The sequence below is a fragment of the Bos mutus genome, chromosome 25 (assembly GCF_027580195.1).
Source record: "Bos mutus isolate GX-2022 chromosome 25, NWIPB_WYAK_1.1, whole genome shotgun sequence".
Lineage (NCBI taxonomy): Eukaryota > Metazoa > Chordata > Mammalia > Artiodactyla > Bovidae > Bos > Bos mutus.
The window spans coordinates 24,565,047-24,587,432 of NC_091641.1; the positions used below are offsets into that span (position 1 = coordinate 24,565,047).

A 22,386-nucleotide genomic window follows, 5' to 3' on the forward strand; every position below is an offset into this window, starting at 1 on the left:
GATCTTACAAGAGCATTCTGCGTCTATATAACTGCAAAGAATGCTGAAAAGTCAGATGACAGAATGAAGCTACTGGTCGGAAGCATCCATTTACAAAAGTTTAAACTGGGGACTAAAACTTTAGGAGCAGATCATTTAATAAAGGAAGTCATCTTTTATTTTACTTTACATTTCAGTAGAATAGTAGGGGAACATCAAGCATTTTAAGCAAAGGCATGTCCCGGTTGTGCAGACTTTTGCAAATTTTAAATGAAAAGATATGTATGAAAGTTGATGTCATCCTAATATCCTCACCCACTGGTGAGTCTTAAAAATAGAACTGATGAAAGTAATCTCAAGGCATGAAGTCACTAGACTTCTTTTAATCAAATTTTTATTTCTTCTGCTGGTTAAAATAGAAAAGGAACTAAGGTTTGAGGAGATATGAGAGAAAAAATTAAAATGAAAATGACACCTTAGATTTCCCAACAGTGTATTTCTTCTTAAAGACCCATGGTGATATCAAAGCAATGACCTCATTTAGAATTATTCCTGAGGCATAATCATTCTCATTTTACAAGTGGGGAAAATGAAATACAAAGATTACATCACCCATCAAAAGTTCCAAAGTGACTTGGTTATGCATTAAGCATAAATTGTTGTAGTGTTTTTGGATGACAGTACGGTGATCACTGTCTAAACTTAATATATTTATATCCTTTGACTCAGCAACTCCATTTCTAGGAATTTATCCTATAGAAATACTTTTATAAGTAAGCAGGAATATATCTACAAAAGCCTTTCAATACATTAGTCATGCTGTGCTGCATTGCACTTAGTCGCTCAACGTATCCGACTCTTTCTGACCCCATGTACTGTAGCCCACCAGGCTCCTATTTCCATGGGGATTCTTCAGGAAGAATACCGCAGTGGGTTGCCATGCCATCCTCCAGGGGATCTTCCCAACCCAGGGATCAAACCCAGGTCTCCCGCAATGCAGGTATATTCTTTACCATCTGAGCCAACAGGAAAGACCAAGAATACTGGAGTGGGTAGCCTATCCCTTCTCCAGGGGATCTTCCAGACCCAGGAATCGAACCGGGCTCTCCTGCATTGAGGCTGGATTCTTTACCAGCTGAAGCTACCAGGGAAGCCCCTACATTGTTCATAATACAAGCCAAATATCTGTTCATTGAGAATTGTTTTTAAAAAAATATGGCACAGATTTATCAATGGGCTTCCCAGGTGGCTCAGTAGTAAAGAATTTGCCTGCCAATGCAAGGAGATTAGGAGATGCAGGTTTGATCCCTGGGTTGGGAAGATCCCCTGGAGGAGGGCATGGCACCCCACTCCAGTATTTTTGCCTGGAGAATCCCACGGACAGAGAGTCCTGGCAGACTACAGTTCATAAAGTCACAAAGAGTCAGACAGAAATAAGCAACACAGCATGCAGCATAGATTTATCATTTTTATGGAACCACAAAAAATCATGAGAGAGGTCTCTGTATATGTGGCATGAAAAGATGTCAATGATATGTTGTCAAGTGAAGAAAAAAGCAAGTTACAGGATACTATATATAACATAGCTCATGTTTATAAACATAAATATGTGTATATATATTTAAATATTAATAGATGAAGAAACCCTATGAGCTGATACACTCAACAGTGGTTGTCTCTGGAAAATAAGTCACTGAAAATTTGCCCCTTTCTGTTATATGATAGATCATGTTTGTCAATCACAAAAGGTCACACTTAATGCCAGAACCCACCTCCTGAGCCTCAGGCCAGAGTGTTCTCTGCACCTGGGCCCCTCTTTTGTGGTCAAGGCCTTCTCTGTTCATCTGTAGATAGGAAGGGAGTATGGAAGGAGGGAGACAAAGCATCCTCATCCTCATCTTCTCACCCCTGGCTTCCACTTCTAATGGAAATGTCTCCTAGAAACATAGTTATAGATCCTGCATCCTTCAGACTGGGGACTAGGCCTTCCCTACCCTCAGATATCCCCTATTCCAGCGGCCTGCCATCGATTCAGCTAGTGTCAAGTGGAAGGTACAGCCAGATGCTGCCCACTGTCCAGCCTGGGGGTCCTGGTACCCTGATAGGAAGATTTGCAGGGGGCCGATCAGCCCTACTGGACACACAGCTTAAGGTATCAATAACTGGACACTATGGCAGGAGATGGCCAGAGATTCCCTGGCATCAGGCAGATCTGGGTTCAAATCCCTGGTCTCTGGCCTTCCTGGCTGTGTGACCTGGGTGAGTCATGTAACCTCCAGCCCCGGTTTCCTCACCTGTACGATGGAGGTAATATCCTTCCTCTGGGAGAGAAGTATGAGGGCTACATGGGAACACGGGTGCTTAGTACAGGGCCTGGCACGCAGCATATGCTCGTCTACTCATAACTGTTCCTGAGCTCCAGACAGCCTTCTCTGTTCTAAGAACCAACTTCCAGGGTGTGACCAAGACAAGGCACTCATTTTAAGAATATCCTAAAACCCTAATCCTAATAGTTAAGATTTGTCATTACAATCTAAACTTAAATACTAGATTTAAAATCAAGAAAAGAAATTTCTCTGCTTTCTACCCCACCCTGCACTCAGGCTTTTATCTTTTTCCTCCAGAAGCCATGCCCTACTAAGAAACTCATTATATTTAGGGAAAAGATAATGTTCACCTCATTATAGTGTCTTCTTTATGAGAGAAAAATTAGCTCCAGGAATAAGTGTGCTTCCAAGAAACTTTTTAAATTTGAGGACAATGAACAATGTCATGATCCTATTTCATTCATTGCTGTAGCTTCTAGGAAGCTCAGACATTTCTATTTATTGTAGGAACATTTTTGAGGTTATTATTCACATTGCATAATGTATAGGGAAGGACCCAGTATTTCCTGAACCACTGGCTCACTTTTTTTTTTTTCCTTGTGGATACTGTGAATTATGTAATAGACCTTATTTCCCTCTTTACTTTGTCCCTAAGAAATCTCTAGCAAATACAGACTTGGAGTAAGTATTTTGCTTACTATATTTAATGGCTTTATTTTTTCTCTACTTTTAATTTTTCCTTAATCCAATTACACATTTACCTTAAAATGTTATATTATGTGTTTCTGTAAATGACTATAAACCACTCTTGGACTGACATAGGGAATAAAAGGTGAGCAAACCAAAGTAAAGAATCTGTTTCCTTTGACAGGTCAGCTTCCCCCACCCTTTCCTTTAGTATCAAGAAGTGATATTTAAAATAGCAAAAATTCCAAAAAGAAAGTTATAGGTAAATGACTATTTTTTAAAACTGGGATATGGTCGCTTTCCAGTGTTGTTAGTTTCTGCTCTACAGCAAAGTGAATCAGCTATATGTATATATATATCCTCTTTTTTGGATTTCCTTTCCATCTGGGTCACCACAGAGCATTGGGTAGAGCTCCCTGTGCTATACAGCAGGTTCTAATTAGTTCTCTATTTTATAAATAGTAGTGTGTATACATCCCAATCTCCCAATTCATCCCACTCTTAAAGATTAAAATACTGTCAATCTTACAATGATAGAAATAAAACCACATAAAATCACAAAAAATATCAAGAAGAGATAAAAGTTATTCAAAGAGTATTTACACAAATATGCAGAATACACACACACATATGAAAATTGTTATCAGATGCTGTATATATACGTAATCTGATGTTGTATACATAAAAAATGTAATCTGATGTTATGGAACAGTTTCTATGGTTTCTTTCTCCTTACTCATACCAGATTTCCAAATAAAATATGAATATTCAGTTACAAAGCACATTTGAAAACAATTACCAATTATATGAAGCTAAAAATATGCTATTAATCAAGAAGAGATTTTTGCCCATATCTCAAAAATGACTTTGGCATCTTCTTTTGGATTATATTGGCTGTAATTCTTGTCATAAACGCTTTAAAAATAATTCCTGCAACTGTCCTGATGGATAGAGACTTAAGAATAACTTCACACCGCTCTGTCCTAGAAGAAAATCCTGCAGGACAGCCTCTGACTCAGTGTAACATGAGACAGGCTATAAATGACCACGGTTCTACCCCGACAGCTGACGCTCCTCTCCTTCAGACCTCCTGTCTGCACCAAGGTTGCTCCAAGGAATGAACTTGGCAAAACTCATTCATACTATAAATACCAGAGAACAATATGGATAAAATGGCATCCACTAAAAAAAAAAAAAAATCTTATGCTTGTATGATGGATTTGTACATAGATGAGTCTGTAGTGCCTTTTTTTTACATGAAGATGAAACCCATTTTTATTTGCAATCACTCCACTTTTTTTCTTTACCACAAATCTAAAGAACTACGTGTGTTTAACATTCATCTTCAAACTGTTTCATCAGAGCTCTTTGGGGGTCTAATTACAATGTCACCTTGGCTGGAAGGAGTTGATTGTCAAAACCTCCACACTACCCAGATTCATAAGGCCTTCAACAGGAATAAATCTGTTGTACATGAACTTAACAAAGTAAATCAGCTCAGTGACACTTGAAGGAGACAGAAAGTTTTACTTCACTTTATGGGCAGCAGGTTGTACCCTGGTCCTGGCAATTCAGCCGCTACGCAAGGGCCTCAGTCATCGCAAACACAAACAGCAAGAAACCATAGGTCATAAGAAATCAGACAAGCCGTGTATCATATTCGGGAGGATTCCTGAGAGCTTTGGGTCTGATGGTAGAATCCAAGAGAGTGTCTTGTCTCGCTGCATCTCTCCTCTGGGATGTGTCAGAACACAGGACAAAGAAAGGGCATGCCTGAGTCCCAGCCCTAGGGCCTCCCCGGCTGTGTGACCTTGGCAAGCCCTCGACCTTCCAGGCCCTCTACTTATTCATCTTTAAAATGAAAACCAGAGCTCCATCCACCAAATATGTATAGGCTGTCTGCTCTGTGCCAGGCTCTGTGCTAAATGATGAATAAGACACTCAGTCCCTGCATGAAACCCCTTCGAGCTTAGAGTCTAGTAGAGGAAATCAATGCAAAACTGCTTGAAGCATAGACATATTTTAAAATGACAATAACCAACATGTATGGGAACTATGTGCCAGGACTTATTCCAAAGATCATCTCTTGCAATCCTTTAACAACTGTATGAGACAGGACTATTAATAGTTCCATCTTGCATGTGGGAATACTGAGATTGAATGAAGTTAACTAGATCAGGGTCACACAGATAAAAAAAGAAAAAGATTCCAAGGGCAAGTCTTGCCAACTCCAAAACTCCACTGTGCTGCACTGACTTTCTTCTGAACTGACCACAGATCTGGGGACCGTGTTTAGAACGGTTTTCTTTCCCAAGGGCCATGTCTACAGTTTCATTGCAAATGAGAAATTTACCCACAAGTTCACAATGGGGCGTTTACGGAAAACCTCATCTTGTTTGGAAAGCACTGCTCCTTTTGGAACCCTCGGAAGGTAGAAAGACGTCAAGGGACATGGGCAGCAGGTGGCCGAGATGGGACCAGTCATTCTGCCCTCTGCTGCTGGCTGGATCACTGCATTAAGTCCAGCCTGCACTCACTGTCACATAGCAAGCCAAACTAATCAGTAAGCCAGTGACAAATCAACTAAAAAAAATAATAATAATAAGTAAAATCAGAAATAAATAGGCACACTGCCGCATGTTCCTTGATCTTTAATCTGATTACAGTTCTGATTGTCTTCTAGTTTTGAAATGAAAGGAACCAGCAGTTGTACAGAGATGAGCCTGTCAAAACAGTTACAGCTCAACCTACTTCTTAAAAAGGGACACTAAGAACACCAATGTGATGAGCCCCTGCTCTGCACCAGGCTCTGTATGTGAACTCATACAAAGCTCAGAACTCCACCCGTCTGTCCATTCATTCATAATCATAATAATCATCCAAAGAACTCTCAGATTCAACATTGTTTATACTTGATCATTTTCTATGTGTATGTGTATGGATATGTGTGCATGTGTGTTATTGTTTTTTCCTGTATCATTGGAGTTTAAGTTGCATAAAACCTTCAGCATGCAACTTAAGAATAGGTTTCTGGGACTTTCCTTGTGGTCCAGGGGTTCAGTCCAGTCACTCAGTCATGTCCAATTCTTTGCGACCCCATGCACTACAGCATGCCAGGCTTCCCTGTCCATCACCAACTCCCGGAGCTTGCTCAAACTCATGTCCATTGAGTCCATGATGCCATCCAACCATCTCACCCTCTGTCGTCCCCTTCTCCTCCTGCCTTCAATCTTTCCCAGCATCAGGGTCTTTGCCAATGGGTCAGTTCTTCCCATCAGGTGGCCAAAATGTTGGAGTTTCAGCTTCAGCATCAGTCCTTCCAATGAATATTCAGGACTGATTTCCTTTAGGATGGACTGGTTGGATCTCCTTGCAGTCCAAGGGACTCTCAAGAGTCTTCTCCAACACCACAGTTCAAAAGCATCAATTCTTCGGTGCTCAGCTTTCTTTATAGTCCATACATAACTACTGGAAAAACCATAGCTTTGACTAGATGGACCTTTGTTGGCAAAGTAATGTCTCCACTTTTTAATATGCTGTCTAGGTTGATCACAGCTTTTCTTCCAAGGAGCAAGCATCATTTAATTTCATGGCTGCAGTCACCATCTGCAGTGATTTTGGAGCCCCCCAAAATAAAGTCTCTCACTGTTTCCGTTGTTTCCCCATCTACTTGCCATGAAATAGCATGGCAAATAGATGGTCCAGTGGTTAAGTGGTTAAGACATGGTCCCGTGGTTAGACTTCACTTTCCATTGCAGGGGGGCGTGGGTTTGATCCCTGGTTGAGGAGCTAAGATCCCACATCCCTCCAATAAAATCAAAACATAAAACAGAAGCAATACTGTAACAAATTCAATAAAGACTTAAAAAAATGATCCATATCCAAAAAAAAACAAACAAACAAAGAGAATAGGAGGTTTCTGATATTGGCCAAGAACATTGATCAACATCAGGAAACTTAATAATACTATGTACCATTAATTAACATAAAGCCATACTCAAAGTTTGCTGTTTCAGTAATGTCTTTTATAGAATTTTCCCCCATCCAAGATCCAATCTAAGATCAGGCACAGCATTCAGCTGTCATATCTCTTTGGTCTCCTTTAATCTTTGTTTTTCTCAACATCGGCATTTTTGAAGAGTCCACACCAGTTATTTTGGAGCATGTCCTCAGTTTGGGTTGATCTGATGTTCCCTCACAATTAGATAGGTTCCACTCATGCATTTTTGATAGGAGTTGTGTATAAGAATGTGTGATGTGTGTCTTCCTCAGTACATCACATCAGGAGGCAGGTGATGTCAGTTTTTCCCAATATTGGTAACATTAATCTTCAGCACTTGGTTAAGGTGAGTCTGCCAGGTTTCTTTAGTGCAAAGTTATTATTTTCTTAGATTTTTTTAAAGCTTTTTATTTTGAATTGAGGCGTAGCCAATTAACAGTGTTGTGATACTTTCAGGTGAACAGCAAAGGGACTCAGCCATATACATGCACATGCATCCATTCTCCCCCAAACTCCCCTCCCACCTAGGCTGCCACATAACGTTGAGCAGAGTAGCATGTGCCATGCAGGAGGTCTTTGTTGGTTAACCATTTTAAATTTAGCAGTGTGTACACATCGATCCTAAACTCCATATCCCTTCCCACCTTGGCAACCAAAAGTTTGTTCTTGAAGTCTGTGAGTCTCTTACTGTTTCATAAGTTCATTTGTATCATTTGCTTTCAGATTCTACATACAAGGGATGTCATATGATATTCCTCTTTCTCTGACTTACTTTACTGAGTATGACAATCTTTAGGTCCATCTGCTGCTGCAAATGCATTATTTCCTTTTTTTAATGGCTGAGTAATATTCCATTGTATATATTTACCACATCTTCTTTATCCATTCCTCTGTCAATGGACATTTAGGTGGCTTCCACGTCTTGACTATTGTAAACAGTGCAGCAGTGAACACTGGGGTGCATGCATCCTTTCAGATCATGTTTTTCTCCAGATACATGCCCAGGAGTGGGATGTCAGGGACATGTGGCAGCTCTGCTTTAGTTTTTTAAGGAACATCCATACTGTTCTCCATAAAAGTTGTACCAGTTTACATTCCCACCAATAGTGTAGGAGGTTCCCTTCTCTTGTGGAGAGATATTTTAAGACTATGACTATCATGTCCCTCAATAAACTTTCACCCAGAGGTTTAGCATCTACTGATGATTCTTGCTTTAGTCAATTGATTTATTAATATGGTTACAAAATGGTGACTTTTAAATTCCATTATATCTTCTAAACATGTTAGTTGTCATTCTACTGTGGGAGAAAGCCTCCTCTTCTCCCACATTTATTTATTTGGTTATTTCTGTATACCTATAGAGATTTGGATATTTATTTTAGTCAATGAGTTCATTGCTGTCAGTTAATTTTGATGCTTAAATTAAAAACTCAAGAGACTAGAAAATACCAGAGGGCATTACATATAATAGGTTTGTATGTGAAAGTCACTCAGTCATGTCGAACTCTTTGGGACCCCATGGACTATTCAGTCCATGGAATTCTCCAGGCCAGAATACTAGAGTGGGTAGCCATTCCCTTCTCCAGGGGATCTTTTCAACCCAGGGATCAAACCCAGGTCTCCCACACTGCAGGTGGATTCTTTACCAGCTGAGCCACCTGGGAAGCCCAAGAATACTGGAGGGAGTAGTCTATCCATCTCCAGGGAATCTTCCCGACCAAGAATCGAACAGGGGTCTCCTGCATTGCAGGCAGATTCTTTACCAGCTGAGCTACCAGGGAAGCCCATATAATAAGGTCATTTTTTATAAAACTTTTGTTTTAGCTATGTATATATGAAACCATCAGTATATTCATATGTCATAGATTGTGACATAAAACTATTTCTTTCTGGTTCACAATCCAACAATGTTGAGACTTGCTGGCCTAAAGGAGAATGCTGTATTTTTCTATCTTCCCTTAGACAGAAGTGGGTGCTTCCCCCATCCAAGCCCAAGGCAGGGGAGGGAAGATCCAAGAGAACAACTCAGAAAGATGAGGGGCTCCTCATTATCTGATTGGTCATCTCCTTTAAGGGTAGATTTCCACACACTTCAACCTACTGTGCCTGGGAGAGCAAGTTCAGGGGAACTGGGGAGACATGAGAGGTGGAGAAAAGGGGGCAGTGGAGAAGTCCGTGTCGGCTCCTGGTTTCCTGTGTCAAGTGAACACTGTTCCATTGGGCTCAAGAGGGCTGGCCACCGGCTAAGGAGACCCCAGGAACAAAAGGCTGGGAGAGCGCTGGCAGAAGTGGGGTCTGAGTGGAAGGAGAAGATGGAGTGGCAGAACCAGACCCCCAAAGCTTCTGCCCTGTGAGCTCTGAGGAAGTGCTCATGTGAAACGTAGGAGTCAGAGAGCCAGTGTGGGGCCGCCTGCCCACAGGACACGGATGACCACACAGTCTCAGCCAGAGAAGCAACAGCAGCCAAGAGAGGACCACATAGGAAGTGAGGGGACGATGCCCCCGGATCTCCCTCCCTCCCACTCCCAACCCCACTGAGTCAGAGCATTAAATCGGAGCTGAGATTGAGATTTTTAAGTAGGCTGGACTTCATGAAATCAGAACATACTTCAGAGACATGCCATGAAGGAAGTGGAAAGAGAGATTTGAGAGAACAGAATTGAAGACAGTCTCTGGGCAAAAAAAGAAGACTTTTTCCTAGATTCCATCATGTTGAGATTGCTCCATATTGTTCCTGGTCCCCTTAGGTGAGGCGAGTGGGGGCAGCCCCTCTGAGGCATTAATGCCCCTAAGCCGAGGGTGAGAAGGAATGGCCACAGAGCGCCCTGGGGAGGATGATTTGCCAGGAAAGGGATTGAAAGTGCAGTTGCGAGGTGAGGAAGGTGTTGGCATACAGCAGAACAAGAGAGACTAGGGGGACTGCAGTCTAGTGAAAAGGGACAAGGAATGGGGAGGATGGGGAGGTCAGAGCATGGACAGTGAGAGGATGGTGGTCTGTTGAGGGAGGTATGATCATTTTTTCCCGTTGGCTTTCATAATTTAAAAATTCCCAAAATGCAAGATTTTCCCTAGTCCTGATTCCTAAAGGAAACTAACACTAACGTATTCTCCAGGCTTTTTAGACATCTCTATTTCCAAGCACGTATTTTAGTTAGTGAGTGTTAGTCAGCCACTTGTGTTCAACTCTGTGACCCCATGGACTGGAGCCCACCAGGCTCCTCTGTCCAGAGGATTCTCCAGGCAAAAATACTGGAGTGAGTAGCCATTCACTTCTCCAGGGGATCTTCCCACCCCAGGGACGGAACCCTGGTCTCCTGCTTTGCAAGGGGATTCTTAATGAATCTTAATTTTCTTAATGAAAATTTATTGTCCTGCAGTTATTTTCCCCTTGACAATCCATCATGAGTCTCATTCCATGTTGTTGGTTAAATAAATGACACTAAGTCAATACCACACAGCTATTAGACATCCCAATACCACTCTCTAGGGCTGACCAGAATGACGTTCTGAGTGTGTTCAGTGACAGTGGAGATGACACAATAGAATGAACAGATATATGGGAAGTAGAATGCAAAAACCCACATTTAATAATATACAAATGGATATTTATTTGCATCATTTTGTACTGGAAAAAGTATAGCAGGATGTTCACCAAAATTTTAACAGTGGTGACATTTCTGACTTTTCTCCTTTTTTGGTTATTTTTTTCCTAATTTTTCTACCACAAATATGTAGTAACAAAGTTTAAAAAAAAAAAAAGGGGGAGGCAAATAGGACAAAATTGTGACATATACAAGACAGGTGAAGGGTGCTTCTCTGTTATTCCTAGCGCTTCACTCTGTACATGTGTTTAATTTCTCAGAAAAGGGGCTAGGATGGCATAAAACAGCACTTAAGTTCAGACACACAATCAACAGCTTAGATGATAACTATCCATCACACTGATGGGCACTGTGTTTCCAAAATGATGGGTTATTCTTTTTGTTTGTAGCTAAAAAGAGAGAGAGAGAGAGAGAGAGCTGCAAACGCGGGATGACACTGACGTGTACCTAAGTGAGGGGAACAGCTGGAACAGTTACATCGCGTCACCGCTGTCATTCGGGAGCCGACTCTTTAACATGCCGCCCCCTCCCTTACCCCAGTGGAGTTCCGTGCAGAACAAGGACCCCAGGAAACCGCGCAGGGCTTCCTTCTTGATCCTGGAGCAAGACTCAGGCTTTTCCTGAATAAACCACAGGTTGTGAATCATACAACTGACCTTTTTGTTCTTGTTTGGCCCAGAAGATTTTGACTCGCTGGCGAATATGCTTGTCCTCACGGAGCTTCTTCTGCCACTGACGCAATTCTTGAATCTCAGGATCGCAGCGAACCTGGAAAATTCCTGCAAAGCTTTAGTTCCCTTTCTACACACTTCTACACATTAACTTGCTAGCCCTGCAAGGAAAATCCTTTGTAAATCACCTGGATTACTTTTGATTCCAAATTAATCATTGTTCTAAATGAATTAACTATACTCCTAAAGCTCACGTAATATTCAAGAGTAAATGAGGCTGGATGAAGGTTTGCTATACTAATGGCAGGCTGAGAACTTTCTGATCTGTGCTGTTCAACAGAAATATAATGAAACTACATGTGTAATTATAAATTTCCTTGAAGTCTCATCTTATTTTTAAAAAATATTTCTTTATTTATTGAAGGATAATTGACATACAATATGTTAGTTCCAGGTGATTTGACATTTAAATACCTTATGAAATGATCACCATAAGTCTAGTAACCATCTGTCACATACAAAATTGTTACAGTATTAATTGGCTATATTCCTTAGGCTGTAAGTTACATCCCTATGACATTTATTTTATAACTGGAAGTTTTTGTACCTCTCAGTCACCTTCACCTCTTTGCACATTCCCCCACTCACCTCCCCTCTGGCAGCCACCAGTTTGTTCTCCCTATCTGTGAGTCTGTTTTATTTGTTCATTTGTTTTTTTAGATTCCATATATAAGTGAAATTTTACAGTATTTGTCTTTCTTTGACTTATTTTACTTAGCCTAATATCCTTTAGAATTATCCACGTTGTCACAAATGGCAAGATTTCATTCTTTTTTTATGATTCAGTAATACTCTGAAAGAGATGGGAATACCAGACCACCTGACCTGCCTCTTGAGAAATCTATATGCAGGTCAGGAAGCAACAGTTAGAACTGGAACAACAGACTGGTTCAAACTAGGAAAAGGAGTAGTATGTCAAGGCTGTATATTGTCACCCTGCTTATTTAACTTATATGCAGCGTACATCATGAGAAATGCTGGGCTGGAGGAAGCACAAGCTAGAATCAAGATTGCCAGGAGAAATATCAATAACCTCAGATATGCAGATGACACCACCCTTATGGCAGAAAGTGAAGAACTAAAGAGCTTCTTGATGAAAGATGAGAGGGGGAAACGTTGGCTTAAAGGTCAACATTCAGAAAACTAAGATCATGTCATCTGGCCCCATCACTCCATGGCAAATATGGGGAAACAGTGGCAGACTTTATTTTTTTTTGGGTGGCTCCAAAAATCACTGCAGATGGTGACTGCAGCCAAGAAATTAAAAGATACTTGCTCTTTGGAAGAAAGGTTGTGACTGACCTAGGCAGCCATATTAAAAAGCCAACAAAGGTCCATCTGGTCAAGGCTATGGTTTTCCAGTAGTCATGTATGAATGTGAGAGTTGGACTATAAAGAAAGCTGGGCACCAAAAAATGTATGCTTTTGAACTGTGGTGTTGGAGAAGACTCTTGAAGTCTTGAAGACTCAAGAAGTCCCTTGGACTGCAAGGAGATCCAGTCAATCCTAAAAGAAATCAGTCCTAAATATTCATTGGAAGGTCTGATGTTGAAGCTGAAACTCCAAAACTTTAGCCACCTGATTTGAAGAACTGATTCATTGGAAAAGACCCTGATGCTGGGGAAGATTGAAGGCAGGAGGAGAAGGGGACGACAGAGGATGAGATGTTTGGGTGGCATCACTGATTCAATGCACATGAGTTTGTGCAAGCTCTGGGAGTTGGTGATGGACAGGGAGGCCTGGCGTGCTGCAGTCCACGGGGTCGCACAGAGTCAGACACGACTGAGCGACTGAACCGAACTGAAACACATGTATGCTGCTACTGCTAAGTCACTTCAGTTGTGTTCGACTCTGTGCGACCCCATAGATGGCAGCCTACCAGGTTCCTCTGTCCCTGGGATTCTCCAGGCAAGAACACTGGAGTGGGTTGCCATTTCCTTCTCCAATGCATGAAAGTGAAAAGTGAAAGTGAAGTCACTCATTTGTGTCTGACTCTTCACGACCCCATGGACTGCAGCCTACCAGGCTCCTCCGTCCATGGGATTTTCCAGGCAAGAGTACTGGAGTGGGGTGCCATTGCCTTCTCCAGTATATATATATATAACACATCTTGATTCATTAATCCATCCATGGACACTTCAGTTGCTTCCATAATCTTAGCTATTGTAAATAATGCTGCAGTGAACATAGTTCCCCAACCAGGGATCAAATGCAGGCCCTTGGCAGTGAAAACACAAGTCCTAACCATTGGAGCACCAGGAATTCCTGTATCTTTCTGAATTAGTGTTTTTGTTTTCTTAGGGTAAATACCCAGAAGTGAAATTACTGGATTACATGATAGTTCTATTGCAATCTCATTTCAAAAAGTGAAAATAAACTGGCAAGATTATTTTAAGAATACATTTTGTTGGACTTCCCTCATGGTCCAGTGGCTAAAACTCTACACTCCCAATTCAGTGGGGCCTGGATTTGATTCCTGGTCAGGGAACTAGATCCCACATGGCTCAACTAAATACCCCACATGGTGCAATGAAGATCAAAGATCCTGAGTGCTGCAACTAAGACCTGATGCAGCCAAATAAATAAATATTTAAAAAGGAATACATTTTATCTAACTTGAAAGATCCAAAATAATATCATTTCAACACATAATCAATATAAAATATTTTTATGAACTATTTTGCTGTTTTCTATACTAAGTATCCAACCTCTGATATGTATTTCACTTACAGAATATTTAAATTTGGATATTTTAAAGTGCTCAATAGCTGCATGTAGCTGGTGGCTATTGTACAGGACAGCAGAGTTCTAGACAAAACAGTTCTATTTGATTGAGTGCCTACTGCATACTGGGCTTTGTACAAGGCATTGGGAATAAAGAAATAACTAGTGGTAATTGTAATAATAATTATTAAACCATTAATATAACTCATAATTATTGAACATTTATGTCTCAGTCATTGTTTAGGTTTTTATATATTTTAACCATCAAAAGCAGATTATCCCCATCTTACAGATAAGGAAACCAAGTTTAAGTGGTTTGTGTAATCTCACAGCTAGGAAATGGATTCAAACATAGGCAAGATGTTCCAGTTTCCCTTGAGAGACACAGGATTCACAGGAGCAAGATCAGTAAGGTGTGGTAAGAGTAAGGATATCAGTGAGTACAAGGGGACACAGAGCGGGAAGCGAACTCAGCCTGGAGAGGTCAGGAAAGCCTTCATGGAGGAGATCACCTCTGGGCTGAGTGTGGAAGGACAACCTGGAGTTGGCTGTGGAGAGGAGGCGAGTGGAGTGTCACGGTGTCCTGGGGACCTGGCATTTAAGGAAAATGAGTAAAGAAAGCCCAGGAAGCGGGCAAGTGGGAGAGCACAGGCTCCTCTAAAGGGGCAGCTGCCCCCAGCTCTGCTGATCCAGGCGACGCCTCCAAGCCAGGACCCAACCTCCCGATTTTCCCGGACACCACTGGGTCTTCAGACTTCCTACTCTGATCATTGGAACCCAGGCTTCCTACTGTGATCACTGCAATCCTTTGATTTGAACCATTCAAAGTCACTCACACATCCACCTTTCCAGGGCAAGAACACGGTCCTCGAAAGAGCTACACTGAGTCCCAACTCACAGTACCAGCCACCTCATTGCCATTCCTCTGTGTTCCTCCCCCATCGGGAGAATCTACCTCTTACTTCTCTCATAGTAACTTGACTTTGGGAGCCTGTTGCCCTTCCCTCCCATTAGATTTTCAGTCAAGTCACCAGGAACTCCAGTTCTTATAAATTATGGTAAAATGCACATAACATAAAATCTATCATTTTAACCAAAGTATAAAATTCAGTGGCATGAGTGTATTTACAATATTGTACAAACATCACCACTATCTAATTCCAGAAGATCGTCATCATCCAAAAAAGAAATCACAAATGCATTAAGCAGTCACTTGCAATTCTCCCCTCTCCCCAGCCCCTGGCACCCACTAATCTGCTGTAGTCTCCATGTGTGGTGTTGTGCTTAGTCGCTGCTACTGTTAAGTCACTTCAGTCGTGTCCAACTCTGTGTGACCCCATAGACGGCAGCCCAACAGGCTCCCGGTCCCTGGGATTCTCCAGGCAAGAGTATTGGAGTGGAGTGCCATTGCCTTCTCCAATGCATGAAAGTGAAAAGTGAAAATGAAGTCGCTCAGTCGTGTCCGACTCTTAGCGACCCCATGGACTGCAGCCCACCAGGCTCCTCCGTCCATGGGATTTTCCAGGTAAGAGTACTGGAGTGGGGTGCCATTACCTCCTCCAGGGGATCTTCCCAACCCAAGGGCTGAACCCAGGTCTCCCACATTGCAGGCAGATTCTTTACCAACTGAGCCACAAGGGAAGCCCAAGAATACTGGAGTGGGTAGCCTATCGCTTCTCCAGGGGATCTTCCAAACCCAGGAATCAAACCGGGGTTTCCTGCATTGCAGGCAGATTCTTTACCAGCTGAGCTACCAGGGAAGCCCGTAGTCTCCACAGTCTCATCTTAATCTGTAGATTCACAGTCTCTATGGATTTCCTATTCTGGATATTTTATATAAATAAACTCATTAGTAGGTAGCATTTTGTGTCTGGATTCTTTCATTTATTGTTGTTGTTCAGCCACTAAGTTGTGTTCAACTCTTTGCAACCCCATGAGCAGCAGCACGCCAGGCTCTCTGTCCTCCACTGTCTCCCGGAGTTTGCTCAAATTCATGTCCTTTGAGCTGGTGATGCCATCTAACCATCTCATCCTCTGCTTGCCCCCTTCAAAAGCTCTAGCATGGTCAATGAAGCAGAAGTAGATGTTCTTCTGGAACTCCCTTGCTTTCTCCATGATCCAATGAATGCTGGCAATTTGATCTCTGGTTCCTCTGTCTCTTTGAAACCCAGCTTGTACACCTGGAAGCTTTCGGTTCATGTACTGCTGAAGCATAGCTTGAAGGATTTTGAGCATTACCTTGCTCGCATATGACATGAGCACAACTCTGCAGTACTTTGAACATTCTTTGGCATTGCTTGTCTTTGGGATTGGAATGAAAACTGACCTTTTCCAGTCCTGGGGCTACCTCTGAGTTTTCCAAATTTGCTGGCATATTAAGCATAACACTTTAACAACATCATCTTTTAGGATTTGAAATAGCTCAGCTGAAATTTCATCACCTCCACTAGCTTTGTTCGTACTGATGCTTCCTAAGGCCCATTTGACTTCACATTCCAGGATGTCTGGCTCTAGGTGAGTGACCACTAACCACACCATTGTGGTTATCTGGGTCATTAAGATCATTTTTGTATAGTTCTTCTGCATATTCTTGCCACCTCTTCTTAATCTCTTCTGCTTCTGTTAGGTCCTTATCTTTTCTGTCCTTTATTGTTCCCATCCATGCATGAAATGTTCCATTGATATCTCCAATTTTCTTGAAGATATCTCTAGTCTTTCCCATTCTATTGTTTTCTTTTACTTTTTTGCATTGTTCATTTAAGAAGGCCTTCTTATCCCTCCTTGCTGTTCTCTGGAACTCTGCATTCGGTTGGGTATATCTTTCGTTTTCTCCCTCGCCTTTCATTTCTCTTCTTTCCTCAGCTATTTGTAAAGCCTCCTCAGACAACCACTTTGCCTTCTTGCATTTCTTTTTCTTTGGGATGATTTTGGTCACTGCCTCCTGCACAATGCTATGAACCTTTCATTGTTCTTCAGGCTCTCTGTCTATCAGATTTAATTCCTTGAATTTATTTATCTTCACTGTATAATTATAAGAGATTTGATTTAGGCCATACCTGAATGGCCTGGTGCTTTCCCTACTTTCTTCAGTTTAAACCTGAATTTTGCAATAAGGAGGTTGTGATCTGAGCCACAGTCAGCTCCAGATCTTGTGTTTACTGACTGTATAGAGCTTCTCTATCTTTGGCTGCAAAGAACATAATCAATCTGATTTTGGTGTAGACCAATCTGGTGATGTACATGTGTAGACTCATCTCTTGTGCTGTTGGAAGAGGGTGTTTGTTATGACCAGTGTGTTCTTTTGACAAAATTTTGTTAGCCTTTGACCTACTTCATTTTGTACTCCAAGACAAAACTTGCCTGTCATTCCTGGTATCTCTTCATTTCCTACTTTTGCATTCCAATCCCCTAAAATGAAAAGGACACCTTTTTTTTTTTTTGTGTTAGTTCTAGAAGGTCTTGTCAGTCTTTATAGAACCATTCAACTTAATTTTCTTTGGCATCAGTGGTTGGGGCATAGACTTGGATTACTGTGATGTCAAATGGTTTGCCTTGGAAATGAACCAAGATCATTCTGTTGTTTTTGAGAGTGTACCAAAATACTGTATTTTGGACTCTTTTGGTGACTATGAGGGCTACTGCATTTCTTCTAAGGGATTCTTGCCCACAGTGGTAGATAAAATGGTTATACGAATTAAATTCACCCATTTTAACTCACTGATTCCTAAGATATCAATGTTCAGTCTCACCGTCTCCTGCTTGACCATGTGCAATTTACCTTGATTCACGGACCTGACATTCCATGTTCCTGTACAATATTGTTCTTTACAGCATCAGATTTACTTTCGCCAGCAGACACATCCACAGCTGAGCATCATTTTCACTCTGGCCCAGCCACTTCTTCCTTTCTGGAGCTATTAATGATTGCTCCCCACTCTCCCCCAGCATATTGCACACCTTCCAACCTGGGGAGGCTCCTCTTCCAGCGTTATATCTTTTTTGCCTTTTCATACTGTCCATGGGGTTCTCCAGGCAAGAATACTGGAGTGGGTTGCTATTTCCTCCTCCAGGGGACCACATGTTGTCAGAACTCTTTACTATGACCCATCTGTCTTGTGTGGCCCTGACCAGCTTGTCTCTTAGCTTATTTGAATTACATAAGCCCCTTTGTTTATGATCCCACGGCTGTGATCCATGAAGGGGATTCTTTCACTTAGGATTTAATATTTTCAAGGTTCATTCACTTTATAACATTTTCAGTACTTCCTTCCTGAATAATATTCCATGGCATAGTCATGCCACATTTTGTTTATCCATTCATTAGCTGATGAACATTTGAGTTGTGTCTACCTTTTTGGCTATTCTTAATAGAGCTGCTACAAAGATAAGTTTATGAGTTTTTGCTTGAGCATCTATTTTCAATTTTTTTTTAGTATATACCTAGGAGTGGAATTGCTGGGTTGTATGGTAAGTTTATGATTAACTTATTTAGAAGTCATCAATTGTTTTTCACAGTAGCTACATCATTTTATATTCTCATCAGCAATGCATGAGGGTTCTAATTTCTTCACATCCTTGCCAATACTTATTTTCCATTTAAAAAATTTTATTATCATACCCATCCTAGTGGATGTAAAATGGTATCTCACTTTGGTTTTGATTTGCTTTTCCTTTGGCTTAAAGCTCAACATTCAGAAAACGAAGGTCATGGCATCCGGTCCCATCACTTCATGGGAAATAGATGGGGAAACAGTGGAAACAGTGTCAGACTTTATTTTTCTGGGCTCCAAAATCACTACAGATGGTGACTGCAGCCATGAAATTAAAAGACACTTACTCCTTGGAAGGAAAGTTATGACCAACCTAGATAGCATATTCAAAAGCAGAGACATTACTTTGCCAACAAAGGTTCATCTAGTCAAGGCTGTGGTTTTTCCTGTGGTTATGTATGGATGTGAGAGTTGGACTGTGAAGAAGGCTGAGCGCTGAAGAATTGATGCTTTTGAACTGTGGTGTTGGAGAAGCCTCTTGAGAGTCCCTTGGACTGCAAGGAGATCCAACCAGTCCATTCTGAAGGAGATCAGCCCTGGGATTTCTTTGGAAGGAATGATGCTGAAGCTGAAACTCCAGTACTTTGGCCACCTCATGCGAAGAGCTGACTCATTGGAAAAGACTCTGATGCTGGGAGGGATTGGGGGCAGGAGGAGAAGGGGACGACAGAGGATGAGATGGCTGGATGGCATCACTGACTTGATGGATGTGAGTCTGGGTGAACTCCGGGAGTTGGTGATGGACAGGGAGGCCTGGCGTGCTGCGATTCATGGGGTCACAAAGAGTCAGACAGAGCTGAGCAACTGAACTGAACTGAACGAACTGAATGACTATGACATTGAGCATCTTTTCATGTGTTTGTTGGCCACTGGTGTATCTTCTTCAGAGAAATATCTACTGAAGTTCTTTGCTCTGTATAAAATGGACTTGTCTTTTTATTGTCGAATTATATTTTTTATATATTCTGGATATTAGACTCTTACTTGATACATGCTTGTTAATATTTTCTCCCATTCTGTAAAATGTCTTTTAACTCTCTTGATAGTGTCCTTTGATGCACAAAGTTTTTAATTTTGATGAAGTCCAATTGAATATTTTTCCTTTGTTGCTAGTGCTTTGGGTGTCACATCTAAGAAATCACTATTGAATTCAAGGCCTTAAAGATTTACTTGTATGTTTTCTTACAAGAGTTGTATAGCTTTAGACCTTGTATTTAGCTCTATGATCCATTCTGAGTTAATTTTTTACACAGTATAGTATTAGGAAGTGAAAGAAGGTGAAGTCGCTCAGTTGTGTTCAACTCTTTGCGACCCCATGGACTGTAGCCTGCCAGGATCCTCCATCCACAGGATTTTCCAGGCAAGAATACTGGAGTGGGTTGCCATTTCCTTCTCCAGGGGATCTTCCCGACCCAGGGATCAAAGTGAGAGAGTCAATTCCTAGGCAGATTGATAAGAAGTCCAGGGGTCCCCAAGGAGAGAGGGGTCTGGAATTCTCAAGGAGGAAGAAAGGACAAACTTTTTTTGTCCCTCTACATTTCTTAGGATTATATAACAATAATGTATCCTGCTTGAGGACAGTCTCTGGAAAAAACCTTCTGGCTAATCCTGTTATTTTAAGGTTGTAAATTATGGGAGTAGGTCTAGTGAGGTCTTTACAACCTCTAGACATTCTTTTGATTCACTGTAATAACTAATTAGAGAGTATATAACTCCATGGCTAACACTAGCAAAGGGGTGCTCTTTCTACCCCTTCTGATGCCTATGTCAGAAGCTTTTTCTATCTCCTTTATACTTTAATGAAACTTTATTACACAAAAGCTCTGAGTGATCAAGCCTCGTCTCTGACCCTGGATTGAATTCTTCTCCTCTGGAGGCCAAAAATCCTGGCATCTTTGCGTGGCTCAGCAACAACCTTTCATCTTGGGGGCTCCTCCGGGATTCTTTAGGACAAGGTAAGGATGCTTGGAGCTCTAGTTCTTTGTTACACAAAAGCTCTGAGCGATCAAGCCTCATCTCTGGTCCTGGATTGAATTCTTCTCCTCTGGAGGCCAAGAATCCCAGCATCTTTTTGTGTGTCAGCAACAATCTTTCAAAAGCTGGGTCTCTTGCGTTGCAGGCGGATTCTTTAGTGTCTCAGCCACCAGGGAAGCCCATAAAACTACAGTCCAACTTAATTCTTCTCCATGTAGACATCCAGTTTTCCCAGCATCATTTGTTAAAGAGACAGTCACTCCCCCCATTGAATAGTCTTGGTATCCTTGTTAGAAATCATCTGACCACAGTTGTATGGGTTCATTTCCAACCTCTCAATTCTATTCCCCTAATGCTTTTTTCCTTAAGTTAAAATTTATTCACCTCCTAAATAAGGTACAGGGATTGTGAATAAAGCTTAGTATACACTTATTAAATCCTGACATATTTAATGCTGCTTACAGTTTAGCATATGAATTTCTTCCCAAAATGCTCATCACAGCTGGATTGAAAGATTATTTTTTAAATGTGGCAATGTGGTTTAGTTGAATATAGCACATTATAAGTCTCCTAGATATCCAAAGAGATTTGCATACCTCTTGCAAATTGGGGGATTATGTTCTATGACATAAATATAGGGTCATTTTTTATTCTCTGAAATTTGCATAACTTTATAGGTATATACATATATAGTACTTTGCATGTATATATAATTTTAAAATATATATTTATAAACAAATTATATTTTTTAAGCAAGAGTAGTTTTCATTTACAAATTCAACTAGAAACAGTCTTCTTTATTTTGGAAAAATAAAAGTTGAAGTTGAAACAAAAGAACAAGCAGCAAAATCTATTCAGATCCAGATCCACCACTAACATATGGAAGTACAGTTAACCCATGAGCAACATGGGTTTGAACTGCTTGTATCCACTTACACCGTTCAGTACTACACAATCCACAGTAGGTTGAATCCATAGATGTGGAACTTCAGATACCAAGCAGCATCTGTGGGACTTGAGTTTCCTCCCATTCTGGTATCTATGCAGGTTCTGGAGCCAATCCCCTGTAGATACTGAGGGATGACTGTACTTTTTTTTTTTTTTTTTTCCAGTTTCAAAGCAAAAACAACCACTTTAAACTGGCAGGGAGCCCAGTCATGGCAAACTTGCTGTCATGAACATCCTTTAACCTTTTACCTTCCTGGATTAGTTTCCCAACAGTCCTTCTGTCTTCCAGAAGGATTCTCCCATGGATTTTTATAACTAGGAATCTTGAGAAATGTTGGGGTTGGGATGATTTCTATCCCTTCCCTTCCAGAAAGTTTCTAGTTTCTTTATGCAGATCAAACCAAAGCACCCCAGAGCTCTACTCACCAAGAGGAATTTGGAGAACTGCCCTGACCAAATTCAAGAAAAATAAAATTCTTCCTGTTACTTCCTCTCCCAGGGCATGGGGTATAGTGTGCCTCACTTGTTTTAAGATAACTACTCAAGTAATTTTCTTTTTCCAAAATAAAGAAGACTGACTATTTTCAGTTGAGTTTATAAATGAAAACTATTCTTGCTTAAACAAATACAATTTGTCTATAAACATATATTTTAAAAATTATATAGACATATAAAGTACTATATATGTATCTACCTATAAATTATAAAGTGATGCAAATTTCAGAGAATAAAAATGACCCAATATTTATGTCATAGAAATAATCCCCCAAATCTTTTAAGTTACAAATCAACACTTTTACAGTGTTCCCCAAAGTCTTATTTCATAAGGTTAGGTACCTTCAACATCTTTGTTCTGGATAGGAA

At 41.0% G+C, this 22,386-nt stretch overlaps 1 non-coding gene across 1 annotated transcript in view; it reads right to left on the reverse strand.

The window, feature by feature from the left end:
• LOC102268008 (uncharacterized) overlaps window positions 1–22,386 on the reverse strand; it is a 58,598-nt gene that overhangs the window by 23,970 nt on the left and 12,242 nt on the right. The window contains exon 2 of the transcript XR_011462685.1: window positions 11,252–11,363. This is a non-coding gene — a transcript (uncharacterized protein). The remainder of the gene's footprint in view (window positions 1–11,251; window positions 11,364–22,386) is intronic.